Source organism: Atractosteus spatula, chromosome 12 (assembly GCF_055471065.1).
Source record: "Atractosteus spatula isolate fAtrSpa1 chromosome 12, fAtrSpa1.hap1, whole genome shotgun sequence".
NCBI classification, from domain to species: domain Eukaryota; kingdom Metazoa; phylum Chordata; class Actinopteri; order Semionotiformes; family Lepisosteidae; genus Atractosteus; species Atractosteus spatula.
Genome location: NC_142717.1, coordinates 12,597,624 through 12,617,020, shown reverse-complemented (window position 1 = coordinate 12,617,020; position 19,397 = coordinate 12,597,624). Strand labels below are relative to the sequence as shown.

Sequence of the window (19,397 nt, the reverse complement as noted above, 5' to 3'; positions counted from 1 at the left end):
GACATGGATAGCGAAGTACGTACATTTGTCAAAAGCGTAGTGTCTTGTGTATCAAACAACAGTTTTTTTGCTTTTCTAAGTACATAAAACCAATCAACATATAATCACCTAACCACACAACACCATGTCATATGTGCATTGTCAGACCGACATCATTGTTACGCAGAAGGACCTAGGATGATGCAACAACAAAAACTCAAACATCTGGCTTTAATAACTAAGGAAATAAATTAAATCTGATACTGAAGCTTCATAGTACAAAGGCACAGACTAATCCAAAACAATAATCAGAGCATAATCTGAGAAACCCAAAATCCTCAGACTGAAGAAAACAAGGGAACATGTTAAATTTAAAACCAATGTGGCACGGAGACACAAGGTAAGACAGACTGAGGAAATTGTTCTTGTTTATCTTGAGAAAATAACCTCTGGGAAGGCACTGTGGTTTTAGGCAGTTTAAGTTCTTCACCACGCACATGTAGCAATTGCTTTACAGTAAATTGGATATTAATACATGCTTTGGAATGTGAAGTGTACGTGTCCTATTTGACAGATTTTAGAATATTTCAATTCTCTTCATTCCTTCTTGGAATATGTACAGACAGATCTCCTAGACTTCTTATCCATGAAAGGTCACTGTATCAGCAGGATTCAATTTCAGTCCAGCTTTTACTAATGTATATTATCTCTCCATTGAGTTAACTGGAGCTATTTCCCAACTTTTCCAAGCTCCTTAGCTGTAGGTGCTTTAAGAAGACCGAGAAAAAATTGCAGACGCACTGGCCCACGTCAGTCAGAACTGGACAGGGTTTCTATAGACCTACAGACTTCCAAACTGCCTTCTGCAATGTTCCTGTTCATTTTTTAACAAAGCACCAGTGTGAAAAATGTCTTTCCAACCAGACTGAAATCAAGGACAACTAGAGTATCTGTAACTAGTAGACCAAGAGTCAGATTTGTTTTAATGATTCATAATTAGACAATGTGCCTGCTTTGCAAAACACTACTTTCAACACGACAAAAGAGAAAATAGCCTACAGGATAGAGATCTTTTAGTCAAATGTTTAAAGACAGAAGATAAAGTAGACAGTATGCCATCTGTCAAGAATGATTCAAAAAGTTCCAAAGGGAAAATTAGCATAAATATGTTGCACCATTATTTTCATTCCAACATTGCATCGTTTTTTCCAGGGTGTACCCAAGACTTAGTACTGCTTTTAACATTTGCTGTAGCTGTAGTCTCACAAAAATACTTTGGCGTTTTACATTACTTGAATGACAATACCACACCTTTTTTAAAATTTTTATTTGCCCTCAAGAAATAATCTGATATCTAAAAACATATCAGTACAATCCAAAAAAGATCAAACATATCCTTATCAATTAATGCAATGCTGTAGCTGCTGTTCACATTATTGTAAGCAGGCTTTTTTCAAGACTAACCTGGATTCAGATGAAAGATCTGATATTTATAGACTGTAATAACATAAAAAAGCAGTTGGGACAAAGCATATTATAACCAAACCTTCAAGTACATTAGGTTTCAACACTGGGTAAAATAAAGCATTATTTATACTTTTGAATAAGCCTGGTTTCAGAGGAAAGCTAAATTTAAAGTTTTTATATTTTGGCTTCATAAAGACTATGTCCCTCTTGTAGGAAAAACACTAACTGTACAGTAGTGCATATGAATTTTATAGTATTATGTTTGCTTTTCATCATTTTTTAATCAACTAAAACATAAGGGTAGAAACTTTATAGTATGCTGGATATCAGAAATAAAAATCTGACAATTTCATTTTTCCTCTTTAGGATCTTCAATAAAAAAAAAGAATTGTATTAATTTGTCCTTGAAGAATGGCAATATGTTAAGTAGGAGAATGTCTCAGAATTAAAGTGCTAAAAAGCTGTTCTGTGGTTACTGGAAATATGTGTGAAATGCCCTTGTTTCAATTGAACATGACAGATTGGAGAGCAAGACAACTCAAGATATGGTCACTCATTATTGTCAACCATTGAGAATGTAATATAGTATATTACAAGTATAAGGGACTAATTCTGAAAAAAATTCTGCCAAAAAAGCAGTTATTCTTTATTCTCTTACTTGATTAAAAGGACTTGCTTCAATGTTTGACATCTTTGGGGGAAAAAAAAGCTCAGATTTACCTGACGGATCTCATCTGATGCTGAATTCTTTCAGATTAAGTTAAAAAATGCAGAAGCAAGCAAAACAAAATGGAAATCTGAATGTCCTTGACCCAGTCTCTTGGTACTGAATAAACAGAGTAAACAGCCTCCATTCTGACAATTGAAAAATAATGCAGCATTTGTTAAGCTGGAAGTCCTGGCTTGCTTCTCTGGGCCCTGATACACTGTGTAAGATAAAATGGAGCTGAATGGTCCTCTCTCTGTGCCAAACTAAAAAAAAAACTGTAAACTAAAGATTTTCTGGAATGATTGTGAACACATGTTCTTCTGTACAGCAGTTTGGCTATTGAAAAAGAGTACCACAGCCAGCTGGTGCAACAAATATGATCTGTATTACATATCGAATATACCTAGATAAATTCCAGTTTGATATCCCATTCATTACACCACACTATACAGAGCATGAATAAAATTAATACAAAACATGAATATATTAGGCATGCAGATAAACAGTAGAAGTGCTAACCCCTAAACTACATTGTAATACTGTAACGTTAACGAAAATCACTTTGAATACATGGACAGCTGAGCCGGAGTGCATTCCCGAATTATGATCAGGATTCCCCAAGCAGAGGCAAACGCGCATAGCTGGACAAGTCTCCTGCCAACCAAAAATAAAGCCGGTGATCCCAAAGTAGATTTGCACAAAACAAAATCAATATTGGCATTTTAAAACGAATACATGTAGAAGGAATTACCTTATTCTATACTGCTTAAGTGAAGACCTTAGCAATCCCTTCCTTTGCATAAATAAACAGATTTTTTTAATCTCAAAGTGAGGGAGACTTAAAAGTTTTGATTGAACAAGGTGTTATGATAAGCGTTTACCTCATTACCTTATATAAGAAACTGGAACACAATACTTAATGTTCTCCAATATATAATGTATTGATAGTACCTAAATACTTCTCAATACACTAATTAAGGCTTCTTGTATTAGCTACTCAGAATCCTGACAGCAGCTGATTGATCAGGCTCAGAGGACACCTGCAGCCTCTTCACTTAAGGATTTGCCTTAATGTTCAACATCTGCCTTCTCTCTGGACATCCTGTTGCTGTTTCCATTTAAATATCTACTATGCAAATATTTATTTCCATCTATCATTAAAAAGCTGGATTGCAGGATTGCAGCAACCTGAAGTTTATCCCAGCAGCAGAGGGCAGACACTGATTAACCTATCCAGCAGAGCAAGGACAAATACAGGGAGAAAATGCAAACTCCACATAGAACGATGTTAGGTTTAGCTCAAACCCAGGATCCAAGAGCTGTGAGGCAGCAGCGATAACCACCATGCTGCTCCCAGCATTTGCTCATTTTGTTTAAATTGCCGCTGTACAGTACATATAAAGACACTTTATTTTCACCTCTAGTTTTTTCCTGACCCCCTCCTGATCTGTACTGTACGTTCACAAGGCTTCTCACTATAGGGAGCTCATACGGTATGCATTAATACAAAAATACTCTAGCAGGGAACCATTAGTGGAGACTTCCCAATTTTTAATCAATCCTCTTCCTTTAACACACAGGGAGAATAAAGACCTGCACATCTTAATCATTTGCCACATGTTTTGAGCCCAAAAGTCCTTTGCAACACTCCCAAGTCCTTTCTATCCAACTACAAAGCCCAGGCTTGACACACAGATGCCCAGTGCAACACGTTAGCACCTTTACTAATTGAGCCATCTGGGTGCCCTGGTAATTTTTTTAACCAACTCCGGAAAAGTTATCAAATCAAATCAAAGTTTATTTATCAACTGCACAACAATACAGCGTGCAGCAGTAGTTGCTGGCAATGAAATGTTATGCCAACCTATTTTTATTGTCTACCTGTGAAAAATAGGTTGTCAGGTTTCTGACAAAGAAAAAAGTCTAAAATGGAACACAACCAGTGAAAAAATAAAGACGTGTCTATTAAACATGATGCTAATTCAATATTCTGAACAGCACCCGTACAGCACCGTAAGTCCTAAATTACAATCTAACAGGGAGCCCACTATTTATTCTTCTAATTAACTCCTAAAGGACAACCTTTTAAGGTTTTAAATATGAGACAATAATATAATGTTTTACTTTATTTCAAACATATTCCCCGTTCGACAAGAATCCAAAAGGCAGATAAACAGCTTCAGATAAAACATTAAGTGCACGCCTATGACCTCCAACACATCTTATGATGAATAACCTATAAATCATGCTTGACCTTGGCTACCGTCCACGATGACACATAATTCAAAAACACTGAACAGCAGTGCAAATATTAGTCAAGTTGAAACAGATTTGGAACTGCTCCATCGTACAATCTTGCTTAATTTAACTGACAACTATAAAGGAACTTTTCACTTTTGAGAATTGCTTTTTCCCCAAAGAAACTAACCTAGTTAAAGATATGTGACACATTTTGAAGCATCACCCTCTAACATAGATTTAAATTTTATCGTAACAAAAAACTTTGCAAATACACCAGAATTGGCTTTTGGCTTCCAGTTTTTCTCTCGGTGCCTAGTTAACAGACTAATCTCATTGCGCTTCTAAGCTGTAACTGCTTAGGTAATAATGATTATTTATTTTCAACCCACACTTAAGATAATTACAGGAAGATAAACCTAATACAGCATACAATTCAGTCACCCTAAAGGTTATGCTTGTTTCATTTGCATGATTTATATAATCAATACACTGTACATTAACCAAATAAGCACCCTATACATTAGTGAAGGTAGTGAGAGAATTATGCCCCCATTTTGATTGGCAGGACAATTCAGTGCTAAGAAATTAATTCAGCCATGCTTGAATACCATTACATGTCAAAATGTATTTGTTCTTTTTTCTACATTTCAAAATTGATCATATACTAGTTCCAATTAAAGATCATTCCACAGATATAGCTGTAGCCTAAAATAAACTAGAATAACATCCATAATGCAGTAGGATTCTAGGAGATAGTCAGTGTGGATTCAGAGGTCTTGTTTAGCTTGCAATAGTTCTTAATCAAGCAACATGGATTAAAACAATATCTTATTATGAGAAGAAGCCTTTCATAAAGTTCCTCATAAAAGATTAATTCTCAAATTGCAGGCAGTAGGCATTCAATGGAATGCATGTATCTGGAATAATCACTGAGACTAAAGAGAAGAGAAGTGAGTACACATAAATGGAGGTGTTATTAAGTGTAGTACCACAGTGATCTGCATTGCAAGCACTGTTCTTCCTAGTGTGTATCAAAGATTCTGGTATAATCAGGAAACGAGTCAAGTTGAAAGATGATAGATTTTGAAAGACTGAAGGTTTTGGAAGACTTTTATACTGCAAAAGCTGTGAAATCCAATAAAACGATTAAGATCAATTAAAGACTTGGTCTGCATTTAGCAAATGACATTTAACGTAGATGTGTCACATGCAAACAGCAAAAATGAATTGTAAATCTAAAATGGTAAAAGACGGAGCTTGGAAAAGCAATGGAAGATAAATACTTAGGCGTTCGTGTAGATATTTCCATTTTCTGGATGTGAGGAATCCATAAAAAGGATAATAGTATTAGGATATGAAGTTAATCGTGCAGGAGCTAATAAAAAATATTACATTGTAAAAATGTACTGGTAATAGAATATTGTGTTCAACTATAGTCACCACAATGCAAAAAAAAGATATTTCTGATCTGGAATCAGTATAGAGAAGAGCAACCAGATCTATTTCGAGGCTCAAAGGAATATGCTTTTTTTAATCCTGAACAGTAAAGACTACGAAGGAACCCGACTGAAATAATCAGATTCCTCAAAGGCAAAGACAATTTCATTGTCAATTTCATTGAATCAGAAAATTTGTGAATTACAAACCAGATGTCACAAATGGAAATGAGGAAGAAATGCTTTTAAAATACAGCACAAGAGGCACGTCTTTACACTAAGGGTTGTAGGAGTCGGGAACTTGATACCCAGGCATGCTGTGAAAATCAATCCCCTGAGTTCTTCCAAGAAATAGCTGTCTGAGATCCTCTGTACAATTAGCTATTTAAAAAGCAAACAAGCTAGTTAGGTGGAATGGCATTTCATTGGTGAACTGTATGTTCTTAATTAATACAGGTGTGCGAAAAAATGTATGAGCCTTTCGGAATCTTCTGTATTCCTGCATTAATAGCTCCTAAAGTGTGATCTGATCTTCATCTTAGTCAAAACAACAGATAAACACAATCTGATTAAACAAATAAAACACAATCATACATTTTCTCGTCTATATTGAACACATTACTCAGACACTCAGTTTATGCTGGAAAAAGTATGTGAACCTTTAGATTCAGTAACGGAACTTTCTTTAGCTGCAGTGACCTCCACCAAATTGCTAATCAGTCCTGAGCAGCAATCTGAGGGTATTTGTTTTTATAGAACTATTTCAATTCATTGATATTTTTGGGATGTCCTGCATGAATGGCATTTTTGGCTTTTGCATTTACAAGCAGCAATACAAATTGTATGAAGAGATCTGATGAAAGCCAAAACAGACAGCACACACACCGTATTTTATCTCCACATTCCAGTGAAGAGGCCACATGCTCTCTTCAAAAACCTTTATGTTAATCAAGGGTACAGAGAGCATTACAATAAGCCTTTGTGATTACAGTGTCATAACAGTCCCGGTGCCAAGACTGGTTTCATTAGCATGGTGAATATCAAACTCTGGACAAATTAATAGGAGTATCATTAAGAATGGAAAAACAAGCACAGACACAATTAGACCTTGTTGGAATATGGGTTGAACTCTGCAGAGTTACGGCTCAATAATTCATGAAGGTAACATGAGAGTTTTACTTCTCAATTCACAAAAAGCAGACACCTCCCCCAGCAGTTTCCAGTTCAGCTCACTCAGGCATTAGAAAAGGGAAGAAATGATCGATACAGTCCTAATCGCATCATTGGAAACATTCAGCACACAGGCAGAATCAATGGTAATACAGTATAAGCAAAGCTAAGACAAAAGGGATTTTAAGAAGCACAAACATTACCCATATCTGCTGTGCATTTTAATTTCCATTGAGTCATCCCGAGCAATGAACTTCATTATTTTAAGTGGTTCAAATTCTCAATGAACGCTGAATTCACACCACCAGAACTACTGCTCAGAGGAGACTACCTCCTCACCATCTGTTTTACTGGCTCCAGATTTAGCAGGTCAACCCATATACTTGCATACTTATGCCATCACAGCAGTTAAAAATGCGTGCAATGAAAGTTCTCTACTAAAAATAAACAGATGAAAAACAATCTAGTATCTTCATATGGGACAAGCAGAGCACAAGCTGACTGCACCTGTATAACTGCAACAATAAATGACACTCCATTTATCTGAAAGCTCCTTAAGACTATAAACCCACAGTTTAATTCTCCAATGTACAATACATCAATGTTTAATCATGCTTCCTTTTCCATTATTTAGCAAAATAAAGGCAGGAGCGATATACAATGTTTTCTTTCGAGCAGAAACCTTTTTTTGCTTTGTGGCTTCTGTCCAAACAACAAAAGAAGATATTTTGTTCCAACCTGGAAACAATGAGTGAAAACTGGTCACATGACACAAAAGATATAAATAGCGTTGGAATACTTATGGCTTCTCACAACAGCGTTTCGCGATTTCACCAAAGGCATTTTAAATGCGACAGGAGAGGTGTGCATTTGTAACAACCATACATCAAATTGAATTCATCATTCCGCAATTGAAGTGACTACCGTGTGAATGTGCTTACATTTTAATGCATATAGGCTACCATAGTATATAGGCTTTTTCTATTTGAAAGGTGATCTACTGTAAGTAGGAATATAAAAACATGATTATCACTGCTCATTATTCTATTTTTTTTTCTTCTCTGTATATACTGTGGGAAGAAAAAGAATGTGAAATATCCAACTCAGTTCAAAATGCCCTACAGAGATATTAACCCTCTATAGTGCATGGATGCACAGAGGTCAGTAATATAACCCTAGAATGAGTTATACTAAAAATTTTGGAGTATCCATCATGCTCACAGCTATATAGGCATACCGGTTTCTTTCCAAGACAAAGATGGATGAGATTGTTGGTGCAGTTATCCATTAAAAATTCAAAAGATCTAGATGAGTCAAAAAATCTCCTCTCTTTTGTAGCCTTTTTTGTTACCTTGTTTGTTACTCGTGTTCTTATATGTTCTCACCACATTCATTAAAAGCAAGAAATCAAGTTATTGAATGAATAAGTGTGAATCTCGAGTTGTACAGTCCAATCATTCGGTTAGGTATTTAGAAAACCTGTAGGAGATTAACTAGGCTTTTCTGCCTAATCATCGTATTAATATTCTTCATAATCATATGCTCATATTATTATTTCAGCACAGGGGAAGGTCAAGCATCCTGAACTGTGCAAGGATATTAAATGATGAGGAAAAGGACAACCAGAAAGAAGATCCATTTCCTTGGATATTCACGATGCACCAGAAATTACACAGGACGTAGACGAGGACAGAACATGACAATAAGTAGTAAAGTTGAATTTGAAAAAGGTAATCCTAAAAGGTAAAAAAGTCGACTGTGACAGTGTTTATTAAATGTGGAATGAAATGTTCTGAACTCATTTCATCTACCCAGCTGTAATGATGCCATCCTTGTGATAATATTTCAATCTCTGCCAGGCCTCACAATGCTTTGAAGTTACTGCACTTTGACCTCTGGAAGGTTTAACCCTTCTTTTCTAAAAATGTATCAAACTCCAAAACCTTCATTCATTTTTAATAGAATTTGAGAACAATATTAGAATGAAACTTCTGATTATTTTTTTAGGCAGACGGGAAACAAAAAATAGGCTAAGTATAGAAAATGCAATACAAAAGCTCTGCTGCACAAACACCAGCTGTTGTAGAACTTCACAGATTGACGTTACAGATTTGATAACACTTCATTTGAATGTAGACTTACTGGATGTAGCCAGAGTACCTTGTAGCCATGGTATAATAACATTTTTCCAGAAATATATTTATTCCATAATATAAAGGATAAACAAGTATTCATGATGATCCTAATCATAACCCATATTGTAATCCTACCCCTCATCTTAAGACCTCAATGATGTTTCCCGAGACCAAAGTATCACCTGCTATATTTTTAGAAAAATGTTCAGAACAGATCCTGACTGTTACTATAGTATGTGGATAGTGAATATGGACCTGAAGACACAAGTGAAAGGAAATAGCACTAAAATCATAAGCATTTCATTAGACAAGGTGTCTGGACAAAACTACACAAGTACTGTGTAATGCTGAAGCACAATCCCTGCAATCCTCAAGAAACAGCTGGACAACATCCTTGGAGAAATAAGGCAGTAGGAAACACAAGAGCAAGATGAGATGAAAGGCCATGTCTCATTAGTAAAGTTTCTTAAACGTTTATGTGAAGGTGGTCTGTGGCTACATCAAACACAACATAACTGTGTGATTCAGCAGCTATGAATTCATTAATTACATCACCTAATGAAATCATTCTTGCCATCTCTTGCTTGATATTGTGGCTCAAATGTTATTAGGGAATCACAGCTCAAAGTGCTAAGAGTTTCAAGACTCAGTATTAAAACACTTATATGATGTGCTATTTTTGAGATGAAACGTATCCAGGGATCAAAATGCTAAAAGAAATCTACTTCTTGTACCTCTTAATCAGCTTATTCCTCAGCATGCCACAAAGTACACACACAAGTGGATGTTAAATTCTAGGATTTTGCTTTTATTAAACAATGAAACAAAAGCACTCACCCTGTCTAAATCGGAGAGGTGCAAATTAGGATAATGGAAATAATAACACAGTAAGAAACGTAGAGAACTGCATAGTATGACTCCAAATATTTGTGCAGCTCTTTAAATATCATTCCATTCATCTTCATTTAGACGTCATAAAGAGAATTAATGAATAATAATATGTCCACTATATGAAAATAATTTAGTCTATACACCCCACAAATAATTCCTATTTTATAATAATCTTCTAATAATGATTTCTAAATGATCTACTTTCTGTACTTGACACATGGCAAAACAAAAATAAACTGAACATTTAAACTTCATTACAGTTCAAACAGCTAAAAGAAAAACGAGAGTTTTATTTACCTATATTAAGCAAGTAAAAGAGATACTGTAGATGATTTCCCCATAATACAGTACAATGCACGTTGGACAATTTTATTACTATTTACAGGACTGAAAGATCTTGATTTTGGATCTTGGATGGATTTCATTCAGCACAGCCTGGGTTATGTCACTGGCTCACTTTGATCTGCAGGCTTTCAATGATGACAAATGCATGACAAATGTCAAATGACAAATGACTGGTTGGGTCTGAGATTTTAAAGAGACTCTCTGCCCTTCTACGTCCTCCACACAGACGTTGTTGCCGTTATATGAGACACAAAATAAAATGTGTTTCCAAAACTGGTTGGGTACAAAAAAAATTAGCAGGACAATCATCTATCTTTTAACTGATTTTGCAAATTCATGCTTACAGAGACTATATTTCAAGTGCAACTCTGCTGTTTTAATCTAGGCAAAGACAATGTGGTAATGACACAGCAAATTAAAAGCCGAATTAAGTAAAAATAAAAGCACTTGTCTAACAGTACAACAGCAAAACACAAATCTCACTGTCCCAGTTGGCTGGTGGCATGAACGGGTCAAGTCTGGTCTGTATGGGATTAATCCAGAAACAGCAGATAGAGATGATATTGCTGTCATTACTTTCTTTCTCTTTTCACAATACAAGCAGTACTGCATAGATACTGCATCCAGTCCTGCCCTTTCAGAAAGTCTCTTATTCCTCAGGAAGGTTACAGCAACCTGCAGCCTATTCCAGAAACAACAGGGCACTGGACATGATACTGCAACATCAGAGGGTCTGATTCAATAGAGAAATATGAAGTTTGAGCTATAAAAAATCCAGTTCAGGTAAAGAAAGTGCATTTAACTGGCAGGAAAACCAGTCAGAATGGAATATCGGTGGAACATTAATGGGGCCTAGATAAGGAGTTGTACAGAATTGTTGGTAAAGAAGGGGCAGATTCTGTTAATGTTGCTTAAAAAGAAATGGCAGGGGTTTACCAGAGAAAAAAGGTACTCAGGGCATTTAAGAGAGGGATCAAGAGTGATCAGGTTCAGACTCATCAAGGTAGAGGAAAAGGGAATAAAAGGAGGTGCTTCCAACAGGAGACATGAGTATCAGAGGGAGGAAAAGAGAGGAAGATTTGAATATCAGCAGCCTAAAAGTATTATAAAAGGCCACAGAAAGGGATGGAGACGTCTCAGGGAACAGGTTTTGAAAGAGACCATGAGGGGACCCAGGACAGAACCATGGGGTACACCAGTCAGAAGGGAGTTAACCAGCCAGCATGTTTTCAAAAGATAGGAGGAGTCCAAATCATCCAGCAAAAGATGCATGGGAAGAACAAGCAGAACCCCCAAAACCTGCATCACAGTCTAGAGTCAAATGCAGCACTGTGAGCTAGCAGTATTAACCATCACAGCACTGGCCCATCCCATCAATGTGCACAGGTTCATGAATCACCGAAGTGTTAAGATCAGAGCCCTTAATAAATTTTACATGCCACTGTTTCATCAGTTTGTCAATGCAACAAAATAAGCATCATAAAATTACTCTATTAAAACGTAGTGTTCCAGAAATCACAGTTGCGATGATCTATTACCGTCTTGGCTTTATGACATTACCCCTGATCATGCAAGGTAAAGACTTGATTTTTCACAACTGAAATAACACTATTTTAAAAAACTGTCAATTGATTTATATTTTATCCTGGAATTACTCATGAGATAATATCATTGCATTGTTTTTTATTTAGAAAAGCTTGCAATACTTGCTATTATTCTGTGAATTCTGTCACTATGAGAACGTTTTACAAATAGTACTGGGGCTCCTACAACACAAAAAGCAGACACTGTTTCAATTTTATGTCTGAAAAAAGCAGCACATCATCTCTTGAATATGCTCCAGTTCTTCCCGTCAGCAGGAAATGCTTTTAAATCACTAAAGGAAATGTGCTCTAGTTCTCACCCTGGTGAGGTACAGAGTATGCCGTTATTAAACCAGAAACAGGTTGTGGCTTACGATGTCCACAGCTTAACTAGTGAAATGTCTTTCTTCACTGTCTATTAATAAATACCTTATTGGTTTACTGGGTTTCTGAGGAAAAGTTTCCTCAGATAATAAAAATATCCACCACTTCCAGATTTAATTAAACAATCTGTCTCAGATTTAATAATTTACAGTAAAATGCTCTCTCCAGGAACTGAGGCATCAATACTCTGCTGTACAATGCTGTGCCCTGCAGTATAGCTCAACATTGTGCCATTGACCATGCGCTTGAAACCTAAGACACATTTTAACTGCATGAAACATAATATTCAAATGATTTCAGTGGAAAAACAAGGACACATTTGGCTAAAGAGAAAAACAGTAGTCCACAAAACCTACCTGCAAAGGTTTTTTGTTAGCTTAAAAGAGCAGTAGTAGTAGTAGCAGTAGTAGTAGTATTTAGTAGTATTACTGAATACAAAGCTAATTGTAAGCTTTGTAGCTTTCAGAACAAATGCCAACCAAAAAATACATACAGTAGCTAAGGATATCACCCTTTAAAAACGCAGCATCTTATCACATCCCCTACAGGTAGATACTTATATGCCAGCACAAAAGAAACCCTCCCCCCACGGAGTCTGCAAACAAGTTTAACCAGACTAAAAAGGAAGAGAAGAGAACGGAACAAAAGCCCATCGTTTACATGGGTTCATGCTACGTTCAGAATGAGATCTAAAAAAAAATGTATCACTGTAATCTTACTAAGAAATTATCGTCAAACACTTTAGTAATGGAGTTTTAGACAGTCCGCAAAAGAATCTAGATACTCAAAACCACACCCTACCTCACAGAGGAAGCCAACTTGAAGCCTATGTGCTGCCTAGAAGCAAGTGGGTATGTGAACTAACCAGGATATCCTGTCACAAGCAGCAAAGCTTTGCAGATCCTCTCTCCTTATCTCTTCTGCTGGTGAACCTAAAATCTTTCAAATAATCCTTTTATAGACAAGATATTCCAAGGTGTATGACTCCATATTTTACTCACCTGTCTCTTCCCAGATTACGGTGGTTTAAATAGCCATGTCCAGCAGGAGAAAAGTCTCTGTCAGAAGCTCTACAGCACCCTGCTACTTAAAGCAGCATCAGAAAGAGAAGGTTTAACTAAAATAGGAAGTAGGTGAACGTCACACGACAAGGAAACGGGCCTGCCACAGAAACAAAGAGCGGCAAAATTAAAAGAAACGACAAACTAAAAACTGACAGGAAGCCATTTTTTTTAACTTCCCTGTCTGCTTCTCTGAGGATAGGTCAGAAACACAAACTTAAAAATGTAAAAAACACAAAACATGCCAAGTGAGTAAAGCAGGACAACTATTCTCTTTATATATCTCAGATAACCCATAAATGTAATTCAGCTTAAATATAAAGGGAAGTACCTTAGCACACTTATAATATTCCCCAAGTTTCCTCTGTATTAAAAATAAGGAAAATAATAAAGGCCTACACAGCCCAGTGTCCACCCCATCAAATGAACCTTTACGTAACAGTTTTTGGATTGTTTCCACTGAAATCAGTTCAATATTCCAGTGAACTGAAAACAAGCAAATATTTGATTGATAATAAACAGCACATGGCAATCCATTAACCTCAGAAAGAACTTAAGTCACCCTGATGTCAAGTATATAACTTCAGTCACCAAATATTCTACACCAGTCCAGCTGTGTTAAAGTGCAGAGAGGAAACATTGAAATTGTGTTCCCCAACACATTAGACAGAATGAAGCATTCAGAGTATCGTCATAGTTACCTCCCTATTACAAACAATAAAAGGTCTGCATAATTCTCTTTTCATTACATAAGTCTGTTCTTCAACACCCATAAGTCAAACAGGGACAAACAAGACAGCCAAAACCCCCTAAATCATTCCAGTTCCTCAATCTTTGCACAGGAAGTCCTACAATCCAGATGTTGTGATATCAGATCTGGGCTGGCTGTTAGTTCTAGACGCCTGCAGGTTAGCAGTGGTGTCAGTGAGAGACACTACAATTCTGCAGTGAGTGCTAATCCTGCAGTCAGGCACTATGTAGCTGGTAGTATGTCAAAAGAGCCCACCTAACCCTTCCTCATGCAGGCGATATGAAACGAACTGGAAATTCCAAAGTTAGGCAAGTATAAAATGAAAAACAAAAACAATATTGGGGATTACAATGGAATGAGCTGCCAGATACAGAGGAACACTTTGCCAATTTTTCACAATCAACTGCTGTGTCAGCAGGAGGTTCCATTGTTGTAGAGTATTCCAAACCCATCACCTAACATGAGGATGGTATCTTTCTACAAAGGCTACACATAAACATCCATGACAAAAAGTAACAAAATGGCTTACTACCTGATTCAGGAATATAAAATAACCCCTCCTATCTTCTGCCCAGGATTTCTCTCCAAACCAGTTCGATACATCTTCTTTTATCCTGTTCTGAAACACTTTTTCCAGGATCTTTAAATCTATACTCAGTTGAAAGAAAGACAATACTTTCAGTCAACCTGCAAATAAAACCCACAGCATTTCAGCATGCTTCTTCATAATGCCCAAGTCCTCAGCATTCTACTGCAGCATGTTTACCTAAGTGAAACTAGCTCTGCCACTAACAGCATGTAGCAGTTATTTTTAGTACAGTTGAGGGTTAGGGAATTGCAGGAAAAAAATAAAATAAAACTCTTATTACACATCATGATGCACTGAATCACTGGAGTGACATTTGAATGCTTAGTGCTCCATTAGCTTTCCCATATACATTTTGTAAAAAAATAAAGTACACATTTTTACCACTGCACTAGCCTAGAGCTTAATTCTCACTGAATAAAAGCCAACAATGGCTGGCAAATTGAAATCATTAAAAATGTTCGGAGTTCAGTAGGTCGGACATAAATGACTAAATTTAGCAAGCGTCTTAAGGACAGTAATTACCCGTTATTTCAACCACATTAATCTTTTACTTCATGTTTAGTCAGAGGGATGATCTCTAGCATGAGTTCATTTTTGGACACTTTGTAGTTGCTTCCTCATTACAACGTTTTAATTTGGTTTCATGTTCTACATAAACATTCCAAACACACATCATGACAACTAAAGGGCCAATGAAAGGCAATTAAGTGAAGATGTGTCAACACTACACAAGCAATGGGAACAAACTCCATGTGACATCGTCTATCATTCCACTTCTGCACAGTCAACTCGGTAACATTTGTTCAGAATCCAGAACTTTTTTAGAATCCTGATGAAAGGCCCCTTTTGTTATCTGTACATCAAACTACCATCCAGCTAAGTAAGCTCCCTTGAGAATGGATTCTGCCACCGTAGATTAATTCACTGCATGTAGCACCACAGCATAATGCGGAGTATAAAGATTACTACAGGTGCCTCTTACACTGCTCTACAAAGCTGGACTGTCCCTTAAATCAGGGGCTGTCAAATGTTCTAGCTGGGGGAAGGCTTTACTATTATAAAACACAACAAACCCTCAGCATGAACCAAGAAAAAAAGCTAAATTCTTCCAAAAATTGTTTTATTACAAGACACGAAAAGCATGATTGAACAATCAATAACCTGACGCAAGTGTTGTCAAGAGCACACAGTGCATGAAGATTGATTGTGCATACTAAAACTGAGGTGAAAAGGCTTTCCTTTGCTTCAGGAAACCCCCTTTTGACAGTGTCGAAGGCACCCTAGCGGACCCTGACACAAGGCCGATAAACACAGTTTTGAACTGATAGTAACATACACAGAATATACAGCTGCACAAAACAAGGGGACTGCATTTACTAAAACATTGAGATTTAGAAGCTGTTGTGTTAACATAGTAATTTTCTTTCCATAACTAAGACGCTCAAAAACATTTTTCATCAAAACCATTAATTAGTTCTCAATATTTCACAATACTTAAAGCAAAACCACCGCATGACAGACACCACCCTTGAATAAGGTGGATCTAGGGATCTGAGCAAATTACAATTTAGTACAAGAGTAGTAAAGTGCACTTTTTTAAAATGCACTTTTAACCTCTCACAAATAACCTAATTAAGTCATTACTACGCATTGCACTTAATCATAGGCGACAAAGGCACCTCTGTAGGCTTTGTTTGGCAGGTTGTCTGACCATACAGTCTATAGTCTAACCTGCAACAGGTCTATATACGTAGGTTTTGAAGTCTGCTTTGCTTATACAGTACACCTTCACTATAATGGACTTCTTTTCAACAGACTAAACTCTACTCTGGTAAAGGGCAGTTTTGTCCACAAAAGGAACATCTGTGATGCTGAATTGCGATCTGCAGCCAACAGATTGGCCAAACACCCAAAATTGAATTTCAAATGGAATAACGGATGGCTTTGGCGATTTTGCAAACATCATGGTATAATGAACAAAAGAACATATGGTGAAGCTTTGAGTGCACCCACTGAAGAAATACGTCTGTTCGGTAAGAAGCTGAAGAAATTCATCCAAGATGAAGGTATCATGAGGAGGCATGATGGTACAGTGGTTAACAGTGGTGCCTTGCAGAGCTGAGGCCCTGGGTCCAATTCCAGACCAGGGGTGGAGTTTGAATGCTCTTTCCTCAGGGTGCTCTGGTTTTATCTCACAGTCCAACTGATAGGTTATTTGGCTTCTGGGAAAATTGGCCCTGGTCTGAGTGTGGGTGTTTGCGTCTGTTTGCATCCCATCCAGGGTGTATCCTGCCTTGTGCCCATTGCTTGCCAGGTTAGTCTCCAGCTCTTCCACCACCTGGATACAGCAATTAGAAAATGGGTGGACGTAGGCATCATATTATCACAACCGTACAATGCCAATGAGACTGGTCTCTTACGCTGTTTGGTCCAGGAAAATAGCCAAGTATACAAGAACTAGACATCAATGACAGGCTGTAAAATCAGCAATGGAAAGGATCTCAGCACTACTGCGTGCAAATGCCGACGGCTCATACAGACACCTGTAGTTGTCGGAATGTCATATCCTTGAGGACCCTTGTTCTATAATGAATGATCTTACAATAGTCTAATACTTGAGGGGTTTGACGGGTTATGACGGGTTTTTTTAGCTTGAAATATCTCATGGGTAATTTAACAGACAGATGGTAAAAGCAGACTCTCCCTTTCCATATTAGTCTGATAAAGTGAGGGTACACTGTACTGTAATACAATACAAAATATTTCTATTAACAGTACAGTAATATATTAATACACACTGCCATTATGTATTTACATAGCCAGGAAGCATATATACTGTACGTAGTGGATGTATTTCTCTCATGTAAGAGTGTTTTGGGACTGAAAAAAAGTTATTTGTGATTTAACAAACATTTGGCAATAACACATCCCTGCCCCCTTATTAGTCTGTTAAACTGAGGGTGTACTGTATAAGAACTTAGCAGCAGTGAGCAAGTGTTTCCCCCTTATTAGGGCTCATTAGCAAGGCCTGTATAACTGGTTTATGCATCTTACATGGAACACTATTCACAATGCTAAAAGTATAACAATTTAAATTGACTCCTAATTCCTAAACAGCCATCTGCGGCTGGTAACTTAGACTTTTTTTCATGAAGCAGAAACAAAAGTCTATTCAGATAGTTCTGCTTTCGAATATTGTGAAACAGCAAAGGATAATTAATGTACATTCCCATAATTCATAGCAACTACATACTCACAGCACATCACAACACTGAAAGGTAATGTACATCCTTCCTACCGGTTCTTGAAGAAACAAAAGGTCAAGATCAATTATTTTGGAAAAAGGATTTTTACTGCAATACTTTAAGCCCTCAAACCTGATCACTAAGGCAATTGGTCATGATGTCACATACTGAAGTAACCATCCAACAGCAAAAAAAAAGATTTTTATAAGTGTGAAATATATGACAAAGTGTGGGTACTGAAGATGTCCATTACTTGAACAATTTAATATTCATCAGAAAATACACTTTGGAAAATTGAAAGTCTGGATCAAATTTACATGTAAAAAAAAACTACATATCCATGAGTGCACAAAGAAGGCTGTGTGTCTGAACCTCCGGCTTTAACAGCTGAAAACAAAACTTTTTATGAATAAGCCACCCTGAAAACGAGCAGGTGACCCATGATGTCTACAAGCAAAAAGATGGCCTTTTTAAGCTACATTATTCTGCTCAAATAGATGTACCTTTTTAATGACCTGATCAGGCAGCCCTAGAGACTGGTCTATTTTTGTTTTCAGCGTAATGTCTGCTTATAGAAAGCTCAAGTCTGTCGTCTCATAGGAGGTGCTTGGGGGGGAAGTAGCATACAAACTGCTGAAATTGTGCAACAACAAATAGTAGACCTAATGTAACAGTAATACTCTGCCAAAGCCAGACTTTCACAAGACAGAGACGTTTATTTGAGCAGCTGAACAAAAGTGTCTGGTAATTAAACCTTAACACACAATTGTGTTAAAAAAATCATTATTTTTTAGCGCTCCAATGTGATTATATCTGACAACGGCCACATGCTAAGAAAAGTATAACATGTTTAAAGTATAAGCTTCAACCTAACGACCACTTTTGCCAGACAGATAAGAATATTAAGAATGTTGTGTCCTTGACACATTACAATATGACCTATATAGAATGTGACCACGAAAGGGTAAAACTTTATCCTCTGACAATGGCTTTGCTGTCAATGTGCCCTGAATCCTTAGCAACCAGAAATTCCTTCTTTATAGGAAATCTGTTAGCATACACTTTTAGGCCTACAATGTTTTCTTCATAAATAATTGTTTGACATTTTGCTTTTGTAAGTTTCTAAACACTGTCATTATTCCTACCACAAATATTTTAGGATTTTTCATTTCAACAGCGCACAAAATCCACCAGTACTGATATGGGTGTTATTTTGTTTTCCAGCCATGCAGCACCCAACTAAGTGTAAAAATAAAAGGAAAACACTCTACTCACTTCACTGTCAAAATAATACATGACAAAACAGCCATACCCCCATTTTTCTAATTGCGTTTATCCAATACAGGGTCGCAGCAGAGTTGGAGAGCATCCCGGCAAACAACGGGTACGAAGATACAACCTAGTCAAGATG

The 19,397-nt window shown here is 36.9% G+C and overlaps 1 protein-coding gene across 5 annotated transcripts in view; it reads right to left on the bottom strand.

Moving 5' to 3' along the window:
- The window catches only part of elmo1 (engulfment and cell motility 1 (ced-12 homolog, C. elegans)), a 153,509-nt gene that overhangs the window by 122,848 nt on the left and 11,264 nt on the right, over positions 1-19,397 (bottom strand). Inside the window, exon 1 of one of the 5 annotated variants that reach the window (XM_088928655.1) lies at positions 13,342-13,458. The exons of 3 other annotated variants lie outside the window; for them this stretch is intronic. The gene's annotated coding sequence lies outside the window, so the exon portion shown is untranslated. Of the gene's footprint in view, positions 1-13,341; positions 13,459-19,397 lie in introns of those variants that run through there. One more of the 5 variants, XM_088928653.1, reaches the window with a different exon arrangement.